At 45.4% G+C, this 11,440-nt stretch overlaps 1 non-coding gene across 1 annotated transcript; it reads right to left on the minus strand.

Moving 5' to 3' along the window:
• Positions 1-11,051: 11,051 nt before the first annotated feature.
• Positions 11,052-11,242, minus strand: LOC140480949 (U2 spliceosomal RNA). The gene has a single exon (XR_011961431.1). It is a non-coding gene; the product is annotated as a U2 spliceosomal RNA (small nuclear RNA).
• Positions 11,243-11,440: the final 198 nt, after the last annotated feature.

Raw genomic sequence — 11,440 nt, forward strand, 5'->3', positions numbered from 1 at the left:
TTGAGCAAAAAAAAATTTTAAAAATCAAAAAAAATCGGTGCAAAGCACAGCTCCATATTAAAGCTGAAGAGATGGTGAGGGAGCTGAACAGCCATTTGCATGAAGCTTCTGCTGCACAATTACACTTGTGAAAGCTAAAATAAAGAGAGCAGAGGAGACTCGAGTCACTGACTGTAGTTGTTAATGCATATTTGACAGACATTTCCCAAACTAGTCTAGCCGTCATTCCTAAAATGTCTGCTTTGAGGAAAATAATATGCAGAAAGCGTAATCCAGTGATGAACACCCCCACCAATCCAACTGATTTGCAACAATGTGTGCCAGAATGCTCCAGAATATATATCCCTCAACCAGGTGTGGAAGAAAATATCCCAACTGGATATTAATCTATGGAAGACAGAGCTGGCTCCAACACTTAGTGACATCTGATGTGTGGTTTGCTGATGGCACATTCAGTATCGCTCCCAGCCTCTTTTCTCAGATTTATGTAATTCTAGCAAAATAACACTGAGGTATTTACCCTTTAGCGTATGCTCTTTTGCCCAACAAGCAACGCACCACATACGTGGAGAATGTTAGAGTTATTGAAAGAAATGTAACCCAATTTGAAACCCACTTCAATCGTCTTGCGATTTTGAACAAGCTGCACACAATGCTATGAAGGACATATTCCCTGATGATCAAATAAAAAGGATGCTGTCTTAGCTCAAAAACAGTTAGCTAGATTGGGGTTCACTGGTTTGTATAACACTGATCCTGATTTCAAAAGCTAGAATGATTATTGCCCTTGCCTTTGAACAAAATCGATGGATATCTGGATGCTCTAGCGACTGAACTGCCGCAAGACCTTCAAGATTTACTGAACTGGTTTGAAGATACATATGTTGGTCGTCAGAACAGACGAGAAAATGAACACGAACTCCTCCATGAGATTTAGAACCTTCAGAGAACATTAAAATGGGAAAGACTGCACAAACAATCATGCGGAGGCAGCCCACCGTCGATTACAATATGAACTTCGCATGCAACCTCCCACCATATGGAAACAAATAGATGGCCAGTGTAAAGTACAGAAGAGTAGAGATGCATATTATAAGGGTTACTAGCTGGGAATGAACCTCCACAGAAACTAAAAAAGTATAGAGATGCAGATAGAAGGATACATGAAACTGTTCTTAGATTTGAAAACATGGATGTTATCGAGTACTTGAGTAGCCTTGCTCATAATTACAAAATGAACTAAATAAAGCTACGATACAGTTTTTAGTGATTAACAGATTTAATGTTTTTATTTTTCAATAAAGTTAGTTTTAAAACTATTTAAAGTTCTACCTTTGAATGATGAAGAATCAAGCAACATTTTTTTCCTAGCGCCAAAACGTGTCACCAAATCAGCTGGCGCCCAATCGTCCCATTCCGTCTAGACCATTGTGTATGGCCTTTTGAATGAATCCAAATTTTACAGAACAAATTTTTATTTTTATTAATTTTTTTTTTGTCCTTTATTATTTTTATTTTAATCTTAAAGTGGATGTATTTAAAATACCAGAGAGTAAAAGAAAATTCAATGAAATAATCCTCACAGACTGACCACCACAATTAAAAAATTGCTAAGTCAAAAGGGCTATTTCGACATCTGCTTTGCTCATGATTTAGTTATAATGCGACTCTAGAATGTATGTTATCTTCCCCGCCTGACTGGTGCCACTGCCGCCTGAGGCTGGTGGGAGAGAGCCTGTGGATATCCAGTATGCCAGTGTTTATCAACTTATGACAACAGTGCACCTGGCTTTCCATTTGAAGTGAAACTTGAGAATAGTTACACAGTCTAACCGTATCAACATTTTAAAAAACTTTTGTCACTTAACAGCCCATCATGTCAAAGATGACCAAGAGAACGCTGAAGGAAGAAAACAGAGGTTTTAATGAGGATTGGGAACTGCAATGTTATTTTGTGTCTGCTAAAGATAGGATGATACTGCAATATCAACATTGAAGAAATATAATGCTTATCAGCATTATGCCACTCATAAGGACCACAAATATTTAAATTAGAGGGAGAGGTGTGGAAGGTGGCATTGCAGAAATTAAAAGATGAAAAGCAAAAGCAAAGACAGTTATTTCAAGCGCTATTAAGACCCAGAAAAAATGCCACTGAAGCAAAATATAAAGTAGCTTATACACTCGGTAAAAGGGGGAAGCCTTTCAGCGAAGTGGAAATCATAAAAGAATGTATTGTCGAAGTTGTGGGGTGCTTAGACCCCGATAAAGTTCCAAAGTACAAACAACTGCTTCTTTCAAGGAGAACCATGAGTTAGCCCTCAACGTAACAGAACTTCTCCAACAAATACTCCAAAAGGAAAGCACATATTATTCAATCGCTTTGGATGAATCAACTGATACTACTGACTCAGCACAGGTTTTATACTTCATTCGGGCCATAACAGAAGATTTTATTTGCTACAATGAGTTACTGGCTTTGGGCACTCTTACAGGTAGAACACGAGGAATAGATATCTTCACAAACTTTCAAGATAAATGTCGTGAATGTGGTTAATTTAGTGAGTGTATGTACAGACGGTGCACCTTCCATGACAAGAAAACATAAAGGGTTTATTGCAGATAAAAAGTATTGTCAGATCCAGATGCTCTCATTTCTTTTCATTGTATCTTACATCAGCAAAATCTCTGGGCTAAATCTACTATTTTAAGTGACACTTTGCAACAAATTATAAGTATTAGATTACTTAGTGTGGAAACAGGCCCTTCGGCCCAACAAGTCCACACCAACCTGCCAAAGCGCAACCCACTCCCCTACACCTAATATTACAGGCAATTTAGCACAGCCAATTCACCTAACCTGCACATCTTGGGACTGTGGAAGGAAACCCACGCATACACGGGGAGAATGTGCAAACTCCACACAGTCAGTTGCCTGAGGCGGGAACTGAACCTAGGTCTCTGCCGCTGGGAGGTAGCAGTGCTAACCACTGTGCCACCGATCAAGGACAGTAGTGGGAGACTGTGTATTGAATCAGAAGAGATAGGAGAGGTCTTGAATGAGTACTTTTCTTCAGTATTTACAAATGAGAGGGACCGTATTGTTGAAGAGGAGAGTGTGAAACAAACTGGTAAGCTAAAAGAGATACTTGTTAGGAAGGAAGATGTGTTGGGTATTTTGAAAAACTTGAAGATAGACAAATCCCCCGGGCCTGACAGGATACATCCTACGATTATGTGGGAAGCAAGAGAGGAAATTGCAGAACCGTTGGCAATGATCTTTTTGTCTTCACTGTCAATGGGGGTGGTGCCAGGGGACCGGAGAGTGGCGAATGTTGTGCCCCTGTTCAAAAAAGGGAATAGGGATAACCCCGGGAATTACAGGCCAGTTAGTCTTACTTCGGTGGTAGGCAAAGTAATGGAAAGGGTACTGAGGGATAGGATTTATGAATATCTGGAAAGACACCTGCTTGATTAGGGACAGCCAGCACGGATTTGTGAAGGGTAGGTCTTGCCTTACAAGTCTTATTGAATTCTTTGAGGAGGTGACCAAGCATGTGGATGAGGATAGAGCAGTGGATGTAGTGTACATGGATTTTAGTAAGGCTTTTGATCAGGTTCCCCATGGTAGGCTTATGCGGAAAGTCAGGAGGCATGGGATAGTGGGAAGTTTGGCCAGTTGGATAGAGAACTGGCTAACCGGTCGAAGTCAGAGAGTGGTGGTAGATGGTAAATATTCAGCCTAGAGCCCAGTTACAAGTGGAGTTCCACAGGGATCAGTTCTGGGTCCTCTGCTGTTTGTAATTTTTATTAATGACTTGGAAGAGGGAGTCGAAGGGTGGGTCAGTAAATTTGCAGACGATACGAAGATTGGTGGAGTTGTGGATAGTGAGGAGGGCTCTTGTTGGCTGCAAAGGGACTTAGATATGATGCAGAGCTGGGCTGAGGAGTGGCAGATGGAGTTCAACCCTGTCAAGTGTGAGGTTGTCCATTTTGGAAGGACAAATAAGAATGCGGAATACAGGGTTAACGGTAGGGTTCTTAGTAAGGTGGAGGAGCAGAGGGATCTTGGAGTCTATGTTCATAGATCATTGAAAGTTGCCACTCAGGTGGCTAGAGCTTGTAAGAAGGCATATGGTGTATTAGCGTTCATTAGCAAAGGGATTGAATTCAAGAGTCGTGAGGTAATGTTGCAGCTGTATCGGACCTTGGTAAGGCCACATTTGGAGTACTGTGTGCAGTTCTGGTCGCCTCATTTTAGGAAAGACTTTTTCCCTGGGTACAACAGAGTGTTACAAGGGGACATAAATTAAAGGTGAAGGGTGGAAGGTATAGGGGGGATGTCAAGGGTAGGTTCTTTTCCCAGAAAGTGGTGGGGGCATGGAATGCGCTGCCTGTGGGAGTGGCAGAGTCAAAATCATTGGTGACCTTTAAGCGGCAATTGGATAGGTACATGGATGGGTGCTTAAACTAGGACAAATGTTCGGCACAACATCGTGGGCCGAAGGGCCTGTTCTGTGCTGTATTGTTCTATGTATTTATGTTCTATGTTCACCGTGCCACCCAATATTGCTAATTATATTCGTGCAAATGCAACATGGCATCATCAGTTTTGTAACATGCTAAAGTTGGATGATGAGGTATTGAGTGTGGATTTGCCGTATCACTCTAAATTGCGTTGGTTATCGCAGGTACAGGTGTTAGCACAAATTTTATCTTTGCAAGAACAGATAATTAAACTTTATGAAGAACAGAGTCAGCAATGCGAATTAATGAAAGAAGATTTCTATAGAAATGCTGCATTTCTGTGTGATATCATGCCAAAGCAAAATGACTTGGATATTTCTTTGCAAGGTAAAACTAGGTCTATATATGAAATGTGGCAAAAAAATCCAAGCATTTCTAAAAAAGCCATCTTTTTTCAAAACTCTCCTTCTTCAAAAGGAAATTTCAGATGGACATTTTCCCCAGTTATCAAAGATCACTGATGAACAGGAGGATTCTTGCGGATCATTTGAAGAATATGCAGCTGTTATAGACTTATTAATTGGACAATACAATGAAAGGTTATCTGACTTTGGGAATTATGACACCACACTCAAATTAGAATTTCAACCTCACCTACTGATGTCTCCAACACTCCGAAAGAACTACAGATGGAAATGATTGAGCTCTCAGAAGATGACATTTTAAAGTCCTTATTTGATGCGAAGAAAGATCAGATTGAAATATGGAAAAATGCAATAGAATAACTGGTGATCCCAGTCTTTGATCAGCACAAGGTCTTCCATCTGGGGATTCATTCTGGTTGCCTGAGTTTTGATCCGTCGCTTGCGATGGTGGTCCGAAGGTGTGTTTTATCTGCAAATGGAGAATCTTTAGTGACGATGTTAGCTGCTCAAAGTATCTTTGCATTTCCTCTCCCATAATAAAATCTACGTGAATGGGTGGGACTAAGGGGTCCTACTGGATCGGCCATAAATTATTTCTGCTGCCGACAGTCCAGTGGTCGGGTGTGGGATGATCCTCGTGATGCAGGGTCAAAGGCAAGACCTTCAACCAGTTGGAGGTCTGTTTCAGACATTAACTTAGTTTGGTTTCAAGAGTCCATTTGCCTTTTCCACTATTCCTGCCACCTGTGGGTGGTAAACACAATGGAATTGCTGCTGGATATGCAGCACCTCACATAGCTCATTGTGGATTTTCCCGACAAAATGGGGGCCATTGTCTGAACTAAACTGCAGAGGAACTCCAACTCCTTATGATCTTGGTCAACAGTAATGTTACTATCGTTGAGGCTTTATTATTGGTGGTTGTGAAGGCTTTAATCCATCTACTAAATACATCAACAAGACAATACTTACAGTAATGTACACACTGCAATTCAATGAAATCAAGCTGAATACACACATGGGCCATCAAGCAAGATGTTCTCCCTGTCACGCACCACACCCTTAACAAGCATTGTTTTGTTGACATTTTAGACATGATCTGACACACTTTTGGGTTTCTTCGGCCAGTCAGGGGTGCGAACAGATATGTGACACATTCCCTCCTTCCCAAGGTGGGTATCAGTATGAAGACAGTCCATAAGCATTGGTAATAAAACATCAGGTATAAATACTTGGTCAGCTGAGGTGATCCAGAGGCCTTTTGACGAGGAGTGCAAACACCCATGCATCTTCCTTATTTGTTTTTCTAGGTCAGGGTGTCCCCCTGTAAACACTGCACAGTGTTTGAGGTAGGTAGTTGATTTAGCACCTGCTGGTTCCCAGAGGACACCATAGAATTTTTAGCAGCTCTATCAGCTCTGGCACTGCCAATGTCCATATTGTTCATTACATGGGCAGCACGTTTGATTATGGCCAATTGCTTGGGGAGGAGGATGATTTTGGACATAGTGAGTTCTGAATAGATGTCCCTGAGGAGATTAGAAATCCACATTCTGACCATAGCTGGCCAAAGTTATGGGCCACACCAAAAGCAAACTGCGGGTGTGTGTATAGATTTTCCTGTAGCCAGGATACAAGCCAGTGTGAGAGCAAAGAGTTCTGCTTTCTGAGCAGATACTGGGGGATTGAAGGAGGCAGATTCCAAGGTGGCAAAGGGTCATGATTGTGTGTCCTAAATGGGATACTCCTAAGAGTGATAGAGGAACTACCATCCACAAAGTGGGTAAAATCCGGTGTGGGTTTTGGAGTATCTACAAGGTTTGGTCAAGGGCAGATTAAGAAGTGGTTGCTCTGAAAGCAATCATTGGGTGTTCTGGGATCTCCTCTGGAGGTATACTCAGGAAGGTCGCTGGGTTCACAGCTGAGCAGTAGAAGGTCAGAAGGGGATCATTGAGAAGAGCTACCTCATAACGACTCAGTCAAGCCTGAGTAAGGTGTTGGGTCTGATGGGAGGTCAGAAGGACTACAATAGCATGTGATGAATAGACAGTCAGGGTTTTTGGAGAGTGATATTGGAAGCAGCCGTTACAAGGGAGTAGATATCCGGGAGAATTTGTGCGCAGGGTGGGAGACCCATAACGATAGGGTCAAGGAGAGTTAAGTAATAGGCCACTGTCTATCCCTGTGGGTTTGGGGTTAAAACAGCAGTTGCACAGTCCTCGAGAATACAGCTGGAAGGTATACAGCTGGAAGGGCCAGTCATACAATTACCTTCCAAGTGCTGGAGCACTGGCAATGGGCCATTCTTAATTCAGTGAAAACTGACTTTTGTTCTTCATTTAGGGTGAAGGTGTTTGAAGCCTTGTTTGAGCCAAAATGGTTAATTGTTTGGAGTTTAACATTACATTAGGGAGCCACTGTCAGCAGTAGTTAACTAGGCCTAAGGCAGCACACATTTCCTTGGCACTTGTGGGCAGAGTGGAGGGTCACGAAAATGGGTGCAATATGCTCCAGGGTCAATCGTCTATCAGAGACACTCAGCAAGGGTCCCAGGAATGTGACTGTGCTCGGTGTGCTGAATCTTGCTGGCTGGTATGACAGATCCCCAACAATGGAGGGCGTTCAGGAGATGTTTGGTATCTGATGTGAGCAGATTCCGAAAGGCTAGCTAGGAGCAAGTCATTAACATATTGGACAAAGGTGATGCTGCCCAGGAGCTGAAACTCCGAAAGCTGCCCGTGCAATACCTGGGAGAATAAAAGTGGGTGAATGGACAAATTCCTGAGGGAGGCACGTCCAAGTGTACTGTTGACCTTTGAAGGTGTAATGGAAAATTATCCATTTACTGTGAAATTGAGTATCCATTTACTGTGAAATTTAAAAGAGAATGCTTTGCCTAAATTCAATGCTGTACTGAGCTTTGTAAACGATGCTTTGATGAAGGTCTGCAGTTAGCTTATCTGTTTGAATTCTGTAAACATTCAACTCGACCTTGCGATAGTCAAACTCAGCGAAAGCTGAACAACTTATGTCTAGGATCGGGGATGAAAGGATAATAACTGGAGTTTCCCCCAGTCTTTGCCCTTGAGAGTGTGATAAGGAACGCCACAAGGCAAGCATCTGTACAATGTTCAGTACTCTTTGCATTGAGGCATCTGGCTTCGCGTAATGAGTCAATCCTGCAGGATTTAAAATAAAGATCCTTTCTTTGCTCTTGCTAATAATTGAGTCAAGTCGATTTAATTTCCACGACAGAAGGTAAATCTGGGAATCTGCTCAGAGAGAGAGAGTGAAGAAAGCATCCTGTAGGTCAACTAGGTGAAAATACAGGCGCTAGCAGGGATACTGCTAAGAATCAATGCAGGATTTGGCACAACCGGGTGTAAAGGCTGGATGATTGTATTGATCTGTCTGAGACCCTGTCCTAATCACCATTCTGGACATCCTGGCTTTGGGACAAGTAGAATGAGGGTGTTGCAGAGTGATTGGCAGGGGACTAGAATACCTTGGAGGGACGTATATATCAAGGTTGATATTGCTTCTATTGCTTCTGGTCTTAGGGAGTTCTGGGTTTATTGGAGGCAGTTTTGCCCTGGTATAATCTGGATCTTTATAGGCTCTACGGGGAAGAATCCTAGTTCATGCTCAAGGTCAACCAGAGATCAAGAAAGGGATCTTCTGAGGGGTGGTGTCAGTCGAGGGACTGAGCTTGAGCTGTCTGGTCAGAGCCAAAAATGTGTTGCCGGAAAAGCGCAGCAGGTCAGGCAGCATCCAAGGAACAGGAGAATCGACGTTTCGGGCATCGGCCCTTCTTCAGGAATGAGGAAAATGTGTCCAGCAGGCTAAGATAAAAGGTAGGGAGGAGGGACTTGGGAGACGGGCTTTGGGAATGCGATAGGTGGAGGGAGGTCAAGGTGAGGGTGATAGGCCGGAGTGGGGGTGGGGGCGGAGAGGTCAGGAAGAAGATTGCAGGTTAGGAAGGTGGTGCTGAGTTCAAGGGATTTGACTGAGACAAGGGGGGGGAGGGGAAATGAGGAAACTGGAGAAATCTGAGTTCATCCCTTGTGGTTGGAGGGTTCCTAGGCGGAAGATGAGGCGCTCTTCCTCCAACTGTCGTGTTGCCATGGTCTGGCGATGGAGGAGGCCAAGGATCTGCATGTCCTTGGTGGAGTGGGAGGGGGAGTTGAAGTGTTGAGCTACGGGGTGGTTGGGTTGGTTTGTCCGGGTGTCCCAGAGGTGTTCTCTGAAACGTTCCGCAAGTAGGCGGCCTGTCTCCCCGATATAGAGGAGACCTCATCGGGTGCAGCGGATGCAGTAAATGATGTGTGTGGAGGTGCAGGTGAATTTGTGGCGGATATGGAAGGATCCCTTGGGGCCTTGGAGGGAAGTAAGGGGCGAGGTGTGGGCGCAAGTTTTGCATTTCTTGCGGTTGCAGGGGAAGGTGCCAGGAGTGGAAGTTGGGTTGGTGGAGGTGTGGACCTGACGATGGAGTCACAGAGGGAGTGGTCTTTTCGGAATGCTGATAGGGGAGGGGAGGGAAATATGTCCCTGGTGGTGGGGTCCGTTTGGAGGTGGCGGAAATGACGGCGGATGATACGCTGGACATGGAGGTTGGTGGGGTGGTAGGTGAGGACTAGTGGGGTTCTGTCCTGGTGTTGGTTGGAGGGGCGGGGCTCAAGGGTGGAGGAGCAGGAAGTGGAAGAGATGCTGTGGAGAGCATCGTCGACCACGTCTGGGGGGAAATTGCGGTCTTTGAAGAAGGAGGCCATCTGGGTTGTACGGTTTTGGAACTGGTCCTCCTGGAAGCAGATGCGGCGGAGACGAAGGAATTGGGAATATGGGATGGCGTTTTTACAGGGGGCAGGGTGGGAGGAGGTGTAGTCTAGGTAGCTGTGGGAGTCGGTCGGTTTATAGTAAATGTCCATGTTGATTCGGTCGCCCGAGATAGAAATGGAAAGGTCTAGGAAGGGGAGGGAGGAGTCTGAGACGGTCCAGGTGAATTTGTGGTCAGGGTGGAAGGTGTTGGTAAAGTGGATCAACTGTTCAACCTCCTCGTGGGATCACGAGGCAGCACCGATACAGTTATCGGTATGGCAGAGGAAAAGCTGGGTGGTGGTGCCAGTGTAGCTGCGGAAGATGGACTTTTCCACATATCCTACGAAGAGGCAGGCATAAGTGGGGCCCATGCGGGTGCCCATGGCTACTCCTTTGGTTTGGAGGAAGTGGGAGGATTGGAAAGAGAAGTTGTTCAGAGTGAGGACCGGTTCAGTCAGTCGAAGGAGAGTGTCAGTGGAAGGGTACTGGTTGGTACGGCGGGAAAGGAAGAAGCAGAGGGCTTTGAGTCCTTCGTGATGGGGGATGGAGGTGTACAGGAACTGGATGTCCATGGTGAAGATAGGCGTTGGGGACAGGGGAAGTGAAAATTATGGAGGAGGTGGAGGTCGTGGGTGGTGTCCCGAACGTAGGTGGGGAATTCTTGGACTTAGGGGGACAGGACCGTGTCGAGGTATGCAGAGATGAGTTCGGTGCGGCAGGAGCAGGCTGAGACAATGGGTCGGCCGGGGCAGTCAGGTTTGTGGATTTTGGGCAGGAGGTAGAAACGGGCGGTGCGGGGTTGTGGGACTATGAGGTTGGAGGCGGTGTATGGGAGATCCCCTGAGGTGATGAGATTATGGATGGTCTGGGAGATGATGGTTTGTTGGTGGGAGGTGGGGTCATGGTCAAGGGGGCAGTAGGAGGAGGTGTCCGCGAGCTGGCGTTTAGCCTCAGCGGTGTAAAGGTCGGTGTGCCAAACTACTACCACGCCTCCCTTGTCTGCTGGTTTGATAGTGAGGTTGGGGTTGGAACAGAGAGAGTGGAGGGCTGCACGTTCCGAGGGTGAGAGGCCAAACGCGACCTTGCCCTCCAATCTCTCACCTCGGAATGTGAGGGGACGACATTGAGAGCAAGTGTCAAGGTGCGCAAGAGACAGAGATGGCGAGAGGAGGATAGGGAGCAGGAGCTGAACAGCCACCTTAGAACAGACGAGTTTGAATCGACTCACGCCCGGCTGGATGTGAGGTGTGAGAAATGAAGCACTTGGTACTCAAACCCACCCAGCGGACACAAAGCACCGAAGGCCTGAGCTATAAACATGAAGCTGTTTTTAGATTTATAGACGAGGGGTGCACCGTTCCCGGAGGTACTGCAATACCAGGTCGATGCGTGGAGTGGACGGAGCAAGCCCCTATTCCATCTCCCTGCTCCAAAAATCAATTTAATATATGGTCCCCAGATAAGGGACGTATCAGATATTAAACTGATAAGAACAGATACTACACTTGATCTTAGCCAAAAGGCCGAGAAGCGATAACTACAATACCGCGGACTGCCTCAAGTCCCATTTGTCCTCCATGTTTTCAGTCAGCTTGATTCTGTTCAAAGACTTGTAGATCACTGCTGACAGTTTCCCTGTCGCCGTAGTCCTCCCAGGATTTCTGACTAGAGCAGCAGGTCCGTTTACAGCAGTTGCTTTTTTCCCCCTGTCAGTGAACCACTGCCTCATGGTC

The sequence above is a fragment of the Chiloscyllium punctatum genome, chromosome 8 (genome assembly GCF_047496795.1).
Source record: "Chiloscyllium punctatum isolate Juve2018m chromosome 8, sChiPun1.3, whole genome shotgun sequence".
Lineage (NCBI taxonomy): Eukaryota > Metazoa > Chordata > Chondrichthyes > Orectolobiformes > Hemiscylliidae > Chiloscyllium > Chiloscyllium punctatum.